We start from the raw sequence: 14,335 nt of genomic DNA, 5'->3' as shown, positions 1-14,335 counted from the left end.
CTGAGTGTCCGAGTAACTGCTGGGGGCCCCACCCAGGCTGCTCATTGTGATATGAATACTACCTAGACATAGATGTCCTACTATAATAATTACACACACACATCCCTTTCAAGCTAGACAAACCCAACATTTTCATACCGCCAGACTACATGGCCGTGGTGGTATATGAAAAATTATGTTCTTTCCTAAAGGTAAATAAAACACTTCGTAAAAGACATCCACTAAAGGATATTTCTAACAAAACTAAGATAATCCACATGGGTAGAACCCACTTCTTTACAGAGACATTGGCACTCTGGGAGTGGCTTGAACATCAAAGTAACCAAACCAAAGACAAAGCCTCCCCCTGAAGATGACTGATCAGGCAGCTGCAATGCCAGCTGATGCAGCAATACGAAACTCTGAATCCTCAGCAAGGTGGAGTGAATCCAATAATGATGAATTGATTGAATGAAGGGGATAGGGAAGAACATCCATGTCGAGATATAACTTTTGTTCCAGCTGAAAGTATCCAGCTTGCTGACAGGGTGAGGTAAAAGGTACGCATTTGAAACGATCCACATTTATCTCGAGAGGGATTTGAAACGATCCACATGTATCTCATGAGAGGAACAGGAACAAAATATGGAAGGCAGAGTGAGCCACGCCCACACTTTCTACTTCCTGTTTTATTGTTTGAAGTTTTTTCTTTTTTTTAGATATTTGTCAGATAGTGGTGGTTAACCAATACAGCTAACCTGCATTTGCTTCCTTCTATACTTGAACTACAGCTCTGATACTAATTACAGGTCGTCTCCAGTTGGGGCAGTTAGAATGGACCTCGTAGTTGGTAGTCAAGACTTGGTAGTCACATGCATACCACAGTTCAGGGGTCATCTCACGAATACTATGCTGCTGGGAAATAAATTCTGGGGCAAGGTTGAGACACAGAAGTCTGGTAAGTACAGCGGAAATTGAGGGGGGCGCTAGAGGGTGCCAAGCAAGATGGCCGCACTTACGTGAGGCTCTTGCAGCTCGGGACACAATCCGCTTGATATCCTCCACATCAGTTGCCCCAGGTCGCTTGAAACATGCTGTCTGGACAGAGAAACTCATCTACAGCCCTTCTTTGCAGAAGGTGCCGCCGAAAGTGACCCACTCGCCTCAAATTCTACTCCCACAGCCCCTGCGCCAAGTTGCCTAAGATGGTGGCCGCTGCCCAGCTCTGCTGATTATGGCGTGGACTTTGTAGCCCCGGCAGAGATGAAATCACCACTGCACAGCTGCCCACAACTGCTGCCGCCTCCGCAACGGGCCCACGATGCCACGGCACCACCGCCTGGGCAATCACCCGACAGACCGGAGCGGCACGTCTCGAGGCGGTGGAGCCTGCGTCAGTCTACTACGACCCCGGTGGGGCCAGTAATCCATCTAGCTGTGAAGCATTGCCACCGCCCGCCTTCAACCGTGCTGGACGGGTGAGTGCGCTTGCATCGGGGGCCTAGCTCCACCCTGCCCAGCTCCCACCTTCAAACTGCCGTAATTGCTCAGATTGCCGGAGCTGCTCGCCCTCCAGACCTCCTCTACAGCGCCCCCGGCCTGATGAGCGGCCTGCACGGCGGAGATGCTGATGGCCCTTGCTGTCTGCGGCCGCTTCAATACTAAGCACAAAGAGTCCACCTCCCCCCGTTTCGCTCCGAGGCCACCGAAGTCATCTGCGGCGTTCCGCAAGGATCTTCACTCAGCCCCACCCTGTTCAACGTCTACATGAGACCTCTTGCAGCCATCGCACGCCAGCACAACCTCAACATCATCTCCTACGCCGACGACACCCATCTGATCCTCTCCCTCACCAGAGACCCCGACACCGCCAGAACCTGCCTACACGAAGGGATGAAAGACGTCGCCGAGTGGATGAAGGACAGCCGCCTGAAACTGAACTCGGACAAGACGGAAGTCCTCATCCTGGGATCTTCGCCCTCCGCCTGGGACGACTCCTGGTGGCCACCCAGCCCTGGGCACCGCACCCAAGCCAACCGACCACGCACGCAACCTGGGCTTCATCCTGGACTCCTCCCTCTCGATGACCAGACAAGTCAACGCCGTCTCCTCATCGTGCTTCAACACCCTGCGTATGCTTTGCAAGATCTTCCGCTGGATCCCGACCGAGACCAGGAAGACAGTCACCCAGGCACTCGTCACCAGCCGACTGGACTACGGAAACGCCCTCTACGCCGGAACCACAGCCAAGCTACAGAAAAGACTCCAGCGCATCCAGAACGCCTCCGCCCGACTCATCCTGGATGTCCCCCGACGCAGCCAGATCTCCAGCCACCTGAGGAACCTGCACTGGCTCCCCGTCGACAAGAGGATCACGTTCCGGCTCCTCACCCACAAGTCTCTCCACGACCTGGGCCCCAAGTACCTCAACGACCGCATGACCTTCTACACGCCCACCCGCCAGCTACGGTCCACCAGCCTCGCCCTCGCAGCCGTACCACGCATCCGAAGAGCCGCCGCCGGAGGAAGATCCTTCTCTTACCTGGCTGCCAAGACATGGAACTTCCTCCACATCCACCTTCGGCTGACCCAGGACCATCTCGCCTTCAGGAGACAACTCAAGACCTGGCTGTTCGAGCAGTAGCATACCCCTTCCCCTAAGCGCCTTCAGACTCTCCCGGGTGAGTAGTGCGCTATACAAATGGTATGATTGATTGATTGATTGATTAAGCCAACATCAGACATCCAACCGCACATCGCACCAGGTGAGGCGCTACGGAGCCTGCTATGCGTCATCTCCCCGGGGGCCCGGCCAGCCTGATCCTCTGTGCTGCCACTGCCAACCGGCCTCCTCCGGCTGCATTGACTGCTCCCAGTGGCAGAGGCTGCTGCTGAAAGCTGTCACTACACTTCTGACCAGGAGGCGGGGGCTCGAACCTCCGCGCCCTGCAGATCCCCTGCGGGCCTGCTGCCTGGACCTTGCGCGCCAGTAACTATACGGGGCACCCCGGCCCACCACCTATGGTCTTCTCACCCTGCCAACAGCTGCCAAGTTTGTCAACATTGTATTCCTCCTAGCCCTCATCTCCAGAATCTCCGGCCTGCTGTGGAGCCTGTGAGGCTGGTGCACCATTTACTCCTGAGGCTACCTCTCTTCTCCGCCACCTTCTGGCCTACGCACCTCGGCGGAAGGCAGTTCGCAGAGCCAGGTGTGTGCCGGCAGACCTAGCCATTTTTTTACGACTGATGGCCACCAGCTGCCGCTCCCGCCCGGCCTCCCCAACTACATTGACTGCAACTCACCAGCCACCCAGAGCGACTGCTGCTTGGGCCTTCCGCTCTGGGGCTTCTCCTGGGCCCATCAAGACCTGATTTAATGACTCTGCGGTGGGCCCCGCAGGCAGCCTGGAGCGGCCTTAGATCAACATGCTGCCCTACAAAAGCGGGCCAATCGTGTCCTCTTGCTGGGCTAGCCTCTGAGCAAACTCTTCTCAAGCAGGAAGACTCCTCACTCCATAGCCCTTTGCATCCACTGCCTGCATATCCCGAACTGCAGATTTCATCATGGGCAAAATCGACGGAAAGCAACCGAAGCTCACTTTTGAAGCCCGCAAATCTGCGAGAACGCAGGCCGAGGTGGATGAGGACAATACCGGCGCCCCCGCGACCGGGCCACCTATCTTGACGGAAGACTTGAAGTAATTCCTATTTGTGATGCAGTCTAGCCTCACCTCCATAGAGGTCAAGATGGACGCTATGAACGCAGGAATGGACAATCTCACGCCCCAAGTCTAAGGACATGAGGAACGAAATAAAGACACATGGCGCCGCATCTCAGAAATTGAAGACACCTCAACTGCGACCATGGAAGAAATACTGAAGATAATAGCCACAAAAAATGAGGACTTAGAATTTCGCTCGAGAAGAAATAACCTGTGACTCCTGAGTGCCAAATCAACTGCCAAAGGCAAAATAGAAGACTACGTGGAACACATGCTTACCACGCTTTTTGCTAAAGACGCTTTCTCAACAGTGCTTATAGTGGAAAGGGCACACCGTTCGCTGGCCTCTCGAGCTGTGCCTGGAGCTCCCCCTCTTCCAATCATTGCAAGGCTACTTAACTATAGAGAGCGAGATGTGGGCCTACGACTTTCCCGGGAACAATGACAACTACTCTTCGAGGGCATAGAAGTGTCACTAAAACTAGACTTCACCATGGCCGTCCAGGAGGCCCGCAGAAAATTTCTGCCAGCGAAGAAAAAGCTTCAACACGCACACATTGCATACGCCATGCTCTTCTAAAAGTCACGCACCAAGGGAAGCAACATTATTTTACCAATCCTCAGCACGTCTATGACTTTTTAAAATCCCTGCCCAAACGGCCTCTCTCATTCCAGACAAGCAGCAGACACTGAAGTCCTATCAGATGTTGAATAAGGCACATGCTTCTTCCCTTCTTGTGTTTTGCAAGGCATCCAGGTTGTGGTTGGCACTCACGCTGTTTGCTCCGGGACATTACCTGATATGGAATGCCGTTTGCCATAGACTGCCGTGCGGACTCCGCAGTGTCTCCTAGTATTACCTCATTTCCACTCTTCCCCGTTGGGAGCTTAACATATGGGACATTGGGAAAGGGAGGGTGGGAAATACATCACAGCAGAATTGGGCTGCTGATGTGAGAGGTGGTATGTTTTGTTTGCTGCCACCTAGCGATGACCCGCCACGCATATGTTTTGCTCACGTTACTGATCCACCTGACAAGGACTCAACACCTATTGTAAAACTCCAGATAGGTGACCAAGACAGGACTCCCTGATCCCCCTAGATACAACCTCTTAACGTGGAACATGAGAGGTCTGAGATACCCACTTAAGCGCCAACACATCCTGGCACACCTTGATAGGCAAAACGCATATTGTGCGATGCTTCAGGAGACACATCCTGACCCCACTACCACAACTTTGTTCGCGACCCGCAGAGCGATCTACTGCTGCTTCTCCTCATACTCCACTTATGCACATGGTACTGCCATTCTAATCAAGCGCACTCTCCCCTACACTCCAATCGGCTCCTACGCGACCCGCAGGGCCGATACAGCATACTGGCTTTCCAGTTCATTGCGTTTGTTACCTGCTATGGCCCGAACACTGACGACACTAACTGGTATGGGGTGGCGATTTTAATGATACACATGACCCATCAATGGACAGCTCGCACCCGCAACCTCACCACTACTCCACTGCACAACATACCCTCAACAACATGATCACGGACATGATCACGGACCATGACCTTGGCATTACCTCAACCAACACAACCGAGAAGGGACTTGCTTCTCTGCCATCCACTCCTCCTGGTCCTTTATCGACTTCTGGCTTATATCTAAGGGGTTACCACCATGGCTGACCCAAGTCTCCCACCTCCCGCGCACCTATTCAGATCATTCACCAGTGCTCCTCATGCTCGCTCCCCCGTCTGAATCCTGACCATACCTGTCCTGGCGGTTACCCCGACACACACTATTAGATCCTGTATTCAAGTTCGAACAAGAAATACTCAACTTTTCCTCCTTCAATGAGCACTCAGTCGCTCAATACTCCACCGTCTGGGAGGCTTTTATTTTTTATTAAATCTTTTTATTGACATTAAGACCAAACAGTGGCCAACAAGGTCACATTTAAGGGTCATACATTTATACAGCAGATCTTACAGAGGGTCCAGTGTTACACATTCGTCGTGGCAAAAGATTACAATCAGTCATAACCATTAATCCTCAACCTCAAGTACCTGTCTACTAGTTAGGGGGGGTTCGCAGATGTTACCTCTGTATTCGTTCCAATTGTTCCATATTTCCTCCCATTTACAGGGGCACCCTCGGGCTACATACACCGTCTTCTCTTGCAACATGCACCAGTCCATGTCTCATTTCCATCCAGAGAGACGTGGAGACGCAGCAGCCCCCCCAGAGTCTTGCAATATTACGCATAGCCACCATTTGGCCGAGCATTACCCAGAGCCTGCCTCTAGCTGGTAAGTCCGTTGGCTCCCATATGTTTAGAATGCATCGCTTCGCCTCCGGGCCAACTCCTTCCCCCAAACAACCTGCATACAGAGCACTACCCTCACCCAATAGGCCTGTAGTAGTGGGCACTCCCATAGCATATGAAAGAAAGAGCCAGTCATTCCGCACCCTCTCCTGCACTCATCCCCTTCACATCTGCCCATCCTTTTTAGCCGCACGTTCGATATATACACTCAGTGCAGAATCTTAAGCTGGATGAGCCGCAGCCTAGACAAGATAGCCACCTCCTTCGGGGAGGCTAGTGCAGATTTCCACTCTTCCTCATCAATTTCCAGCCCATCAGCCTCCCACCGTCCCTTAAGGTCATGGGGCAGATCGGGAAGATTATTTATCAACTTTGTATAGATGAGTGAGATTGCGTGTTTCTGAATGTGCCCACCTAACAACCTATCTTCAAGGGGGGATGCTTGTGGGGGCACCGTGCCCTGTGGAATGTTTTTCTGCAGTTAGTGACAGACTTGGAGGTATCGAAAGTACTCGGTGTCTGCTAGCTCATATGTAGTCTGTAGGGAAGGAAAGGATTTGACCCCGTTAGAGCCCCATAAATCCCCTATCCGGGAGATACCGATGAGGTCCAGTTCCGGAACCCCTTCGTACGGCCCAAGAGGCCAAGTCGTTCTGAAACCCAGAGGGGAGTGGCCAGGGTGAGCCTGTTGTGCCAGGCCATATTTCGTTGAACAATGTGCCACAATTGCAGTGTATGGAGAGTCGGCCCCGTAAGCGCATGTTTGCCTGGACGTGAGTACAGCGCTGCTTCATAATTCCCCCCCGGCAAAAGCCACCTGTCCATGCTGTATCCGGGGTAGTTTCCGTCACAATAGGTGCCCTGATTAATGGCCGATAAGTGTGCGGCCCAGTAGTACCTACGTATGTCAGGCAGGGCAATCCCTCCATCGTCAGATTCTGCACAGCTATTCTGGGTGCGCCGAACCACGAGAGGTGTCTCTGTGCCACCTCAACGGCTATGAAATATGAGGAGGGAATCAGGTCTGGGTAATTCTGCAGGGCGTAGAGAAAGCGTGGTAGCGCCATCATTTTAAAAAGTGCTGCCCGGCCCAACAGGGAGACCGGGAGCTTCTGCCAGACAGAGGCGTCGCGCTTAAGTCTCATAAGGGGAGGGAGCAGGTTTTTATCATACATGGAAGTCTTGACTTTCAATACGAAAATGCCTAAATACATCAACCCGTCTGTGACCACCTTTCTGGGACAGTCACGAGAGAGTACAAGGGTGGCTCCCCGAAGGACGTACAATAGGGATTTACTCCAGTTGATGCTGTAAACGGAGTTCTTCCCAAAGTTCGTAAAAATGTCGAGAGCCACGATCAGAGATTTCCGGGGCCTGGAGAGGTAGAGGAGTATGTCGTCCGCGTACAGGGAGATCCTGTCCTCTCAGCCGTCAGCCCAACGCAGACCTTTAAGGGAGACATCTTGCCTGATCCAGGTGGCCAGCTGCTCAAGGGAAAGGGCAAACAGGAGGGGCGAGAGCGGGCACCCCTGGCGGGTCCCCCTCTCCAGGGCGAAGGCCTCTGAGACCTTGTTGTTCACAACTACCTGGGCAAGCGGTTTAGAATAAAGGAGCCGCACCCAAGAGATGAAACTGGGACCAAAACCCAGCTTGCGAAGGACTGCCATCATGTAGGGCCATTCGAGGGTATAGAAAGCTATTGTAGCATCAAGCGATACCACCACTGCATCTTCCCCTATCGTATGGCTTCTCCCCAGCACCCCATTCAGCCGACGGAGATTAAGCGCCGTGTTAGAATGGGGCATGAATCCGGATTGATCGGATGTACCAGGGTACTGAGAACCGGCTGGAGCCTATTAGCAAGAACTTTTGCCAGTATTTTTGGTTCCGCGTTTAGCAGGGAGATGGGCCTGTACGAGGCGCACAGCTCCCTTGGCATCCCTTCTTTAGGAATCGCTACGATGGTTGCTAGCCTTTGGTCGCGGGGTAATATCCCTTTGGACTTGCTTTCGTCAAACATACGCTTGAAATAGGAGCTAATGCCATCCGGCTTGAGCTTGTAAAGCTCAATCGGGAAGCCGTTAGGCCCAAGCACCTTTCCAGGACGGAGATCCCCAATGGCGCGTTGCACCTCTGCCGCAGTGAGCGGCGCCTCCAGGAGATCGCGCTCCACGTCAGAGAGGGCCGGCATCCTAAGATCTGCCAGTAGGGCGTCAGAGTCTTCTTCTGGACGGTCAGACACCCTGCTATAGACTGTCCGAAAATGACGAGCAAATTCTGTGACTATGTCATGTGGTTCTGTTACCACAGAGCCATCCATTGTACGGATTTCAGCCACTACCTTGCTCGCCTGTTTTTTATCGAGCCATGCTAGGAGCTTGCCCGCCTTGTCTCCCTGGTCGTATATCCTGCCCTCCCTGGTGGTAGCCATCTTCTTCGCTGATTCCAACACCATTGCCTGGTATTCTGCTGTTTTAAGGGACAGCTGATGCCGCCCCCCGGGCGTACCATGAGTACGCGTCACAGGCTCCAGCGCCTCCAGGTCTGCCTCGATTGCCACGAGTTGCGCCTCACGTTCCTTCCGCCAGCCCGCAATGGCCCACAGGGCCTCCCATCTGAGAACTGTTTTAAAGGCCTCCCACAGTGTAACCGCCGACTCCACTGAACCGTCATTACTATCAAAGTAGTTTGTTATTGACAGGGTCAATGCCTTACGTAGGTCTTCATTACGGAGGTACCAGGCATTAATAGGTGCCACGCACCCTTCTCGTCTGGTGCCTATAGTTAGGTGGGCCATAACCGGCGAGTGGTCAGAGATACCTCTCGCTAGATGCGTGGTTGTGCGCACTGTCGTATCTTGGTGTAGAGGAGTTAGCATGTAGTCTAGTCGGGAGAAGGAGTGGTGCGGCCCCGAAAAGTAAGTGTATTGAGTGTCGGCGGGGTGTTCCAGACGCCATATATCAGTGAGGCCAAACGTATCTAGGAAATCTCCTAACCATCTCTGTCCCCTTGGTATTTCCCTGGGTGGGTGTCTATCAAGCGTGCGTGAGACCACTGCGTTAAAGTCCCCCCCCAATGAACAGCTGCCCGTCTGGGAGGGATAAGAGGAGTTTACCACGGTCAGTATATGCTTGTGACTGGAGTCCTGGAGGGATATATGTGGATATCAGAGTCAGCCTGCACCCGTCCCATTTACCCGAGATTGTGGCGAAGCGGCCCTGCAAGTCTGTTTCAGTGTGGTCGGGGAGAAAGGGAAAGGTGCGCCGAAGAAGGATGCCCACTCCCCGAGACCCCGTGGTGAAGCCGGAGTGGGTTACCAAAGCATAGCCATATCTGGTTAGAGCGTGACAAGCATTACCCAGCAAATGAGTCTCTTGTAATAGCACAGCGTCAGGCTGGTTGCGCTTTAGGAACTGAAGTACCATGGTGCGCTTTAGTTTATCCCCGAGCCCATTCACATTCCAACTTAGTATCTTGAGGCTTTTGTCCCATTTCTTAGCCATAGCCATCGCTCACACCCGGCGTGGATCTTCGAACCCCTGTCCACCAGATCTGCTGAGGACCTCTCATTTGTGACCAAACTAACATTTCCCCCCTTCTCTAACTCCCCACAACTGCTAAACCCCCCGCCCTCCCCCTCTGGTCCCCCCCTCCGTCTCCACCCCCCTCCCTCCCCCGCCCCCACTCATCCTCACAACCCCATTCCTTCCTTGCCCAACTGGACTCATGGATCCCCTTCAAAACAACCCCCCCTCCCTCCTCGCTGCTCTGTAGGTTCAAAACTACCCACTGCCCCAATTAGCAGAGCGCCTTTCGCCCAACCCAAACCCAGGAGTGAGGAAACTCCCCTCCCGAGGAATCTCTGTTAGGGAGAACGTGTGCCAGCCCCGACTCAGGCCACCGTGCCTCCGCTGCCCCCACACTATAGAGTCCCTCCAGTAATGGAGCACCACCAACTACTAGCGGAGTCCCGGAGCAACTCGGCAAGATAACGACCTTCCCCACCTTAACTCAAATGTCATAAACATCACAATTACAAATACATTACAGTTCAGCAGGGTAAGGTCCGCAATCAAGGTCCTCAGCGTGCAGCCGAATCTCGGCCCGAATCCCCCAGGGGGCTAGCCGATCTGGAGCACCATGAGTGTTGGCTTCGTGTGTCCCCTTCCGATTTGTCCGCAGCTGACCCGGGGGATGGGCCCCAAACCTCTCTCCATGTGCCCTGATCTTGTCGCTCCTGGGACGTCAGCGCCGCATCAAGCCATTCTTGGACCGCCTCCGGAGTGGTGAAAAAGAGTGATTTGCCTCCCACAATGATATTTAGCTTGCCTGGGAAGAACATCATGTATTTTATGCCCCAGTCACCTAGTGCCGCCTTTACCCCCAAGAATGAGCGCCGCTCCTGCTGGACCTGTAGGGTGAAGTCAGGAAAGAAACGGATGATGGGCCCCTCGTATTGCAGGTCGCCCTGTTGCCTTGCCGCCTGGAGGATGGCGTCACGGTCCCTATAGTTCAATATTTTGGCAATTATCGTTCTGGGCGGTGCCCCCGGCTTGGGTTTGGGGACCAGTGCACGGTGGGCCCGTTCAACCGTGAACATTTTTTACAAGCATTTGGGCTTCAAATGTTGGAGGATCAGGTCTTCAAGGAACAGTTCTACACTTGGCCCTTCCGTTCCCTCCGGCACACCCACCACGCGAATGTTACTTCTTCGGGCCCGCCCTTCCTGGTCCTCGAGGCGGAAGGCCATTTGGCGATGTTGGTGCACTGGTTCATTGATCCGGCCTTCAAGCCGTTTTTTCCAGAGGTCTGCAACGCTTTGATGTCTGTCTCATTCGCTTTCGATCTGTCCGTGGTCTTCCTCAGGTCTGTGCTAAGCAGATTTACCTCAATGGAGATTTTGTCCATTTTGGTTTCGAGGTTGGTGCCTAGTGATTGAATCGCGGCCATTATTGACGTTAGGGATAGTTCCGCTTGGCCCGTCTGGTCCCCATCAGCCGCTCCTGTTGGTCCCTGGCCCAGCGGCACCGCGTACTTATCCAGTTTATTCGTCTGAGTGGACGTACCTCCCTTTGGCCTCATGGCGAGCAGGTGTTGCCCCAGCGGTCCAGCCGTCAGGGCCGTGCGAGCGATGGGCGGCCGTGGGGAGCTCAGACGTCTCCGCCCCTGAGTTCGTGTGGTGGGTGTCGTCCCGTAGCTGGGGGAGCCCCAACTCGACTCCTCAGATCATCTGGCGACGGAAAGTGCACCACCTCCGGCCCCAGCTCGCCGACCCTGGCCAAGGGCATCCTCTCACAGTCCCCACAGGTCCAATCAAGCCGCCCACGGGTCCAGTGCGCCACCACTTCGGAGATCGTGCCGCCAGGGGACCAGCTCCACGCCACTGCACCTACACTTGAACAGCTCTATCACTGGCCTTCCCACTGCCTCCAGTCCTCATTACCACCTGCTGGTGCCAAATCCTCGTGTATGGCTCAACCACCCTTCGCCCAGCACTGCAGGAGAACACGTCCCCCCGGGGCTCCCCCGTCGGACCTACACCTCTGCCGCCTCGGGTTCTCAGTTGCCCTGCCTCCGGGGGGAGGGGGGGGAGGGGGTGGGGGGAAGGGGGGAAGGGGGGAAGGGGGGAAGGGGGGGAGGCAGGGGGCTACACTGGAACCAGCAGGATGTAGTTTGGGGCCTTCGTGTCCCTCCCCTTTTGTGCCGCAGTTCAGGCCTCACCGGGTGTTGGCAGGATGGCCCGGCCCAAGCCGGGGCCTCGAGTGTAGCTCCACCCGGCCCGTAACCTCCAGGCTCTGCAGCTGACAGTCCTCACCGGGTGCTGGAGAGATGGCGCGGCCCGGGCGCTGCATCCACAGGCCTTTCTACAGGCCGGCAGCCCTCCTCCGGCCTTTGTGATATGGGTAGGCCCCAAGCCGGGGCCCCGCCCGGCCCGAGGGCTCCAGGCGACAGCTCCGGGTCCGCCTCGGCCCGAAAAACAGCCGCGACCGGGCCGCGCTAGGTTGCGGAACTCCGGTCCCCGCCCCGATCGTTGGCACTTACCAGTAGGGGGTCAGGGCGCTGGTGTAGAGGCGCCCTGGCCAGGATTTTGAGCGGATTTGAACGGGGGCAGCCTCGGTCCCGGCGGAGCTCGGGTCTTCGCTGGTGCCTGGCCACCGTTACTCTGGGAGGCTTTTAAGGTCACCATTCGCGGTGTATGCATTGCCAAGAGCGGGGGGAGAGGGGTCATGAAGGATATACACACTACACTCCACAAACTGGAGAAAGAACTCACACACACCGAAGCACAGATACAAACGGCTCCCACCCCAGAGCTACAATCACGACTGAAAGACCTCCTCGCTGACTACCAGGAGACAGCGGACAGGGACTGTAAATTTAGGGGGAAATCCCACCAGGCCCGACGATACGGGGAGGGAGAACGGCCAGGCAAAGCGATCGAAGACCTCATTCGCCCACCCAGATTTTCCAACACTAACCTCGAAGTCACTGATAAAAAACGGCCACTTACACAGGAACACTCCGGACATAGCAGCTACCTTCCAGCGGTTTCACAACACCCTGTATAATTCACATTGGACACAGTCCTTTGACTTCACCCCCTTTTCTCATGACCCTGCGATCGCATGGCTCGGAGAAACCCACAGGGAATTTATCCTCGCTGATTTTGAGGACGATGAGATTACCACTGCAATTATGCAGCTACAGTCTGGCCGGACCCCTCGGCCAGACCCTCTTACGGCTGAATTTTATAAGACCTTCCACACCACACTCCTTCCCATATTGCGGCAGGTCTATGAGGAAGCCAGAGAAATGGGCACCCTTACCCAGACAATGCGCAAAGCACTCCTATTATCACTGCTGAAGCCGGGGAAACCGGCTGCACAATGTGACTGATATAGGCCGCTCTCCCTTAATGTGGACGCTAAAATGTTAGCAAAATTAATTCAAACCGTATCAGCCCCATCATGACTGCTCTCGTGCTTCCAGATCAGTCGGGATTTGTGCCCGGTAGGGGACCTCACACAACCTCTGCACCCTGTTCGCTGTCCTTCAGGATATTGAGCCCGGCGCAAACGCAGTGGCAGTTTTCCTTGACTCCACCAAAGCCTTTGACTCCCTGGAATGGGACTATTTAGCTTTTGTGCACTGTTGCATGGGCTTTCCAGCTCAGTTCCTGGCGTGGATCCAGCTACTATATACAGGCCTACAGGCCAGTACACTGATCAATGGTACCCGGTCCTCCACCTTCATGATAGCCAGAGGCACTAGGCAGGGGTGTCCTCTATCACCCCTCCTCTTTGCTCTGGCGACTGAGACCCAAGCTTCTAAAGTCCGCCAACATTATTGCGACCATGCCCTTATATTCCCAGAGAGACAAATTTTAATTTCCCAACACGCTGACGATCTCATCCTCTACCTCCGTAACCCAGGCAACGGCCTCAACCCCATCTTGCGGATACAACACACATCAAAATTAAAGCAAAAAGAACAATTATATAATCCATATCCAATAAAGACTTTCTTCAAATTCTCTCTTTTGATTCCATTTCCAGTGGATTACAAAACAGAGTCAAATTTTATGACTTCACACAGTACAGGCAACGCGTTTCGTCCTAGAGCAGGACTTCTTCAGGGCACTAAGTATTGGGTGGGTCAAACACATCCAAAGGCTACTGAATCGCAGGCTTTGTTGCTTGTAAATTGTTCACCTTTAAGTATTATATATTGTCCAAAGTGTGAGCTGTCTATATCTAGATCACAAAAGGATGATAGCTAGTAGGAGGCTCCCAACATAAGGATGTCAAGAACCGCAGTGGTGTGTTACGTATAGACTCACATTCCATTCTTGCAATTAGTAATCTCCAAAGTACGCGGGAAGACCTACAGGTAGGGTTAGCAGCTCCACCTGGTTCGAAATGAGCATGAACATGAAAAATATGAACAATATCAACCTCCACGATTACATGTGGTGAATACAACACCTCGCCCTTAAAGACTCCTAGTCCATATGCTTAACAACTGCACTGATAAGATTATTATGCAGAAGGACAAGCATTAAAAAAAAGAAAAAGAGTCCGAATATGGATACCACATAAATTGGCTTCCAGTGCAAGTCTGATATCACAAGGGGGAAGGAATGTTTTTTTTTCCTTCAACTATACCAGAGTGGTTCGGAATGCTGTGGGAGAATGCAACATATTAAAGACACTTAAGGCATGTGCGGGTTGATCTTGTACTATATTTGTTACGTTTTCTACATATATAACATCTGCTTTAATGCAAAACCCTCATAGAACTTTTGACAT

At 53.6% G+C, this 14,335-nt stretch overlaps 1 protein-coding gene across 1 annotated transcript in view; it reads right to left on the bottom strand.

The window, feature by feature from the left end:
* ARID2 (AT-rich interaction domain 2) overlaps positions 1 to 14,335 on the bottom strand; it is a 1,386,754-nt gene that overhangs the window by 844,864 nt on the left and 527,555 nt on the right. The window lies entirely within an intron of this gene.

Source organism: Lissotriton helveticus, chromosome 1_1, assembly GCF_964261635.1.
Source record: "Lissotriton helveticus chromosome 1_1, aLisHel1.1, whole genome shotgun sequence".
Taxonomy (NCBI): Eukaryota; Metazoa; Chordata; class Amphibia; order Caudata; family Salamandridae; genus Lissotriton; species Lissotriton helveticus.
Note: the sequence above shows the minus strand (reverse complement) of the source record. Positions and strands in the feature narration are given on the sequence as shown.